The sequence below is a fragment of the Macaca thibetana genome, chromosome 9 (assembly GCF_024542745.1).
Source record: "Macaca thibetana thibetana isolate TM-01 chromosome 9, ASM2454274v1, whole genome shotgun sequence".
Lineage (NCBI taxonomy): Eukaryota > Metazoa > Chordata > Mammalia > Primates > Cercopithecidae > Macaca > Macaca thibetana.
Window position 1 is genome coordinate 96,070,159 of NC_065586.1, and position 4,844 is coordinate 96,075,002.

Sequence of the window (4,844 nt, forward strand, 5' to 3'; positions counted from 1 at the left end):
TGTTTTCTGTGGCCATGGAAAAAGTGAATCTTACTGGCTCACTTATTAATAGACTCAATGTGGTCTGGATGCTACACTGTCCTGGACCTGTGCTGAGTTAGACTTCTAGCACATCGAGATCATAAATCAGGAAACTGAGCATGCACACACACCCCCTTACTTTCAAGAGATGCAGTTGCTAGAACCAGGTGGGCTCTTCCCTGCCACAGAGCTCCTGGGTTTGCTATTTGAGTGGCTGCAGCTGTGTCTGGGAGGCTGGTGCTCCTGCCTCATCCCGGGCCCCAAGAGGACGAGGATGCCCAGGTCTATAGCCATGGCTTGGGCAGTTGCAGCAGCACCTGGGGAGCTCCTGCCCCAACTCGGAAAGGATGGGACTCCCACTTGTCCCTGGCTCCCGCTGGCTCTATGGAGCTTGCAGCCCCAGCTGCACCTCCCTGCTGCAGCCGGTGTGATGGCAGCAGCCACTCCAGATGGCCCGCCGATGCCATCATAAGCACATGGTGGGTTTCTCTGGCAACCAGACCCATCCTGAAGCTATCTAGGGGCTTTCAGCTACCAGTCGTCTTATTAACATAAACTCAGGTGTAATTGAAATTCAGGGCCTTGTTATGGGTGACAAAAGAGCTCCTATCACCTCTGTCATTCAGGAAGTTACAAGGGTTTTAGAAGTTGTATGCCAGGGGACAAAGACAAAATATGTATTTCTTAATAGGTCTGCTAAGTTAGGTTTATCATAAAGCTGCCTCCTTACATAGCTTAAATTCAGTGTAAAGATTTTGCCATACATAGTGTGAACTATAACCTTATTGGACACATAAGCAGACTGTAACCTATTCTTGTGCCAATCACTGAATTTAAGCCAATCAAAGGTGGCCAACTATTCAAAACGTGTCCAAATAAGGCAAATGCAAAGCTGTAACCAATCCAACTGTTTCTGTCCCTCACTTTCCTTTTTCTGCCTGTAAGTCTTTTTTGACTGCGCAGCTGTGCAGGAGTCTCTCTGAAACTATTTTGCTTTGAGGGCTGCCCGATTTGCAAATCATTCTTTGCTCAATAAACTCTCTGTTAAATTTAATTTGCCTAAGGTTTTCTTTCTTTTTTTTTTTTTTTTTTTGAGATGGAGTTTCGCTCTTGTCACCCAAACTGGAGTGCAGTGGCGCAATCTCAGCTCACTGCAACTTCCGCCTCCCGAATTCAAGCGATTCTCCTGCCTCAGCCTCCTGAGTAGCTGGGATTACAGGTGCTTGCTGCCACACCCGGCTACTTTTTGTGTGTGTGATTTTTTTAGTAGAGACAAGGTTTCGCCATGTTGGGCAGGCTGGTCTCAAACTCCTGACCTCAAGTGATCCGCCTGCCTCGGCCTCCCAAAGTGCTGGGATTACAGGCGTGAGCCACCGCACCCGGCCCTAAGGTTTTCTTTTTAACAGATGGTGTCAGAAATGGGATCTGAAGTAGAGCTTCTAGCCCCCACCAGGGGCACTGAGTGACCAAACGAGGTACCCACCAGATTCTTTTTGTCCATCGCTGTCTCTCACAACTGGGGAACATGGGTGTCTTCTCTCTCCGATTCTGAAGCTCTATGAGTTTGTGTTCTGAGCTATCTGTTTGAGTGAATTTTTGATATGAATTGGGCTTGGAAGTTGTGATATAAACTGAACTAGGTCTAGGATCAGATTGCACGCAACAGTTAACTGGCTTTGATCCAATTAGAGGCCTCAGATGTCTGACTGGGTCAGAGAGAAACTGGCAGTACATGGTAATAGTACAGAGGCTGTGAACTTCAGCTTTTAGAAATTCACAGAGACTTTTTGTGTTGTAGTATTCCTTTTGTTTCCTTTTCCTGCACACTTAGGTAGAAAGAAAAGCATTAGCTAAGTTAATCAAAGGGATCTGAGAGTTAAAGACAAGATCCAAAGTAAAAATGGTGGTCCTTGGCCAGGCGCGGTGGCTCACGCCTGTAATCCCAGCACTTTGGGAGGCCAAGGAAGGCAGATCACCTGAGGTCGGGAGTTCAAGACCGGCCTGACCAACATGGAGAAACCCCATCTGTACTAAAAATACAAAATTAGCTGGGCGTGTTGCCGCATGACTGTAATCCCAGCTACTCAGGAGGCTGAGGCAAGAGATCACTTGAACCTGGAAGGCGGAGGCTGTGGTGAGCCAAGATCGTTGCCATTGCACTCCAGCCTGGGCGACAAGAGTGAAATTCCATCTCAAATAATAATAATAATAATAATAATAATAATAATGTGGTCCTTTACTACTGAAGAACATAGTACCCCACCTTCCAGCTATGCTTACCTATACATGCATAAATATTAGGCCCTTGGGCCCGGCATGGTGGCTCATGCTTGTAATCCCAGCACTTTGGGAGACTGAGACAGACAAATCACGAGGTCAGAAGTTGGAGACCAGCCTGGCCAACATGGTGAAACCCTGTCTCTCCTAAAAATGCAAAAAATTACCTGGGTGTAGTAGCAGGCACCTAAAATCCCAGCTACTCGGGAGGCTGAGGCAGGAGAATCGCTTGAACCCAGGAGGCGGAGGTTAGCAGCAAACACAGAAATGGCAAGATCTTGCTAAAAGTAATACAAAATTACAACATTTCAAATGAATACTGCACTTTAAAAAGTGCATTTAAAAATGAGGGCCCCAGGCTGGGCATGGTGGCTCTCGCCTGTAATCCCAGCACTTTGGGAGACTGAGGCAGGAGGATTGCTTGAGCCTAGGACTTTGAGACCAGCCTGGGCAATATAGTGAGATCTTGTCTCTACAAAAAATACAAAACAATTAGCGGGGTGTGATGCACATACCTGTAGTCAGAGCTACTCAGGAGCCTGAGGTGGGAGGATCTCTTGAGCCTAGGAGATTGAGGCTGCTGTGAGCTGTGGTCACACCACTGCACTTCAGCCTGGGTGACAGAAGAAGGCCCTGTCTCAAAAAAAATAGTTTAAAAAAATGAGGGCCCCAGAATTAGTTTCATCCAGAGATAAGTATTGATGTACAGAAACTTCTGAAAAGATTTCGATATTTTAATTGCTTTTTTTTTTTTTTGAGACAGTCTTGCTTTGTTACCCAGGCTAGAGTGCAGTGGCGTGATCTCGGCTCACTGCAAGCTCCACCTCCCAGGGTCATGCCATTCTCCTGCCTCAGCCTCTCAAGTAGCTGGGACTACAGGCACCCACCACCACGCCCGGCTAATTTTTTTGTATTTTTAGTAGAGTCAGGGTTTCACCATGTTAGCCAGGATGATCTTGATCTCCTGACCTCGTGATCCACCCACCTTGGCCTCCCAAAGTGCTGGGATTACAGGCGTGAGCCACCACACCCAGCCGATATTTTAATTGCTTTTTTAAAAATATCTGGTTGGGCGTGGTGGCTCACGCCTATAATCCCAGCACTTTGGGGAGGCCGAGGTCGGTGGATCACCTGAGGTCAGGAGTTCAAGACCAGCCTGGTCAACATGGCAAAACCCTCTCTCTACTAAAAACCACAAAAATTAGTCAGGCATGGTGGCAGATACCTGTAAGTCCAGCTACTTGGGAGGCTGAGGCAGGAGAATTGCTTGAGGCCAGGAGGCGGTGGTTGCAGTGAGCCGAGATCATGCCATGGCACTCCAGCCTGGGTGACAGAGTGAGACTTCATCTCAAAAAAATAAAAATTAATTAATTAATTAAAAATTTAAAAGATATTTATATGTTGTAAAAATGCCAATAAACAAAATAGTTTGAAAGTAAATAATTGGTTGGGCGTGGTGGCTCACGCCTGTAATCCCAGCACTTTGGGAGACTAAGGTGGGCAGATCACTTGAGGTCAGAAGTTGAAGACCAGCCTGGCCAACATGGTGAAACCCCGTCTCTACTAAAAATACAAAAAATCAGCTGGGCGTAGTGGCACACGGTCTGTAGTCCCAGCGACTTGAGAGGCTGGGACTACAGACCGTGGCACAAGAATCGCTTGAACATGGAAGCAGAGTTTGCAGTGAGCTGAGATGGCACCACTACACTTCAGCCTGGGTGACTAAGCAAGACTCTGTCTCAAAAAAAAAAAAAAGTAAATAATAAAACAAAGGGGGAAAAAAAGACTGTTTATAAAGAGTAAATAAAAGGCTTATGTGGCTAATCGATAAGAAGAGTTAAATCTTTGTAATTCCAGCACTTTGGGAGGTCAACACAGGAGGATCGCTTGAGCCCAGGAGTTTAAGACCAGCCTGGGCAACAAAGTGAGACATTGTCTCTACAAAAAATTTAAAACTTAGCCAGGCATGGTAATGTGTGCCTGTAGTCCCAGCTACTCAGAGGCTGAGGTGGGAGGATTGCTTGAGCCCAGGAGGTCAAGACTGCAGTGAGCCATGATCTTATCACTGCAGTCCAGCCAAGCAACAGAGCAAGATTCTGAGAAGAAGAAAGAAGAAAGATCAAAGAGGGAAGAAGAAAGAAGAAAGAAGGAAAAGAACAAGAAGAATTTAATCTGCTCATCCTTTGGCTTAGTTACTATCAGGCCTGAGATAGGATACTTCCCTTGACCCTCACCCTCTTCGTGGGTGGGGCAGGAATTGGAGTGGTTCGTTTCACTTAGCCTGCAGTCCTTGGATGGCTAAGTGTTAACAGCTCAGTGAAGGGTCAGGGTGACAGGCTCCTGCAGCTGCCTTTTTGACACCCAAGTTCTTTTTCAGTGTCCAGGAAGAATCAGATCACATGAACTGTTTGAAGAGTGGCTCTCAGCGGCATGGGGAGCTGGAAAGGGGATGGTGCAGGAAGAAGGTGATCTTTCCCTGGAGCCGCACCATCTGAAGTTAGCTACATCTATTTGTAGTCTCCAATGCTCAGTTGCTTGCTTCTCTG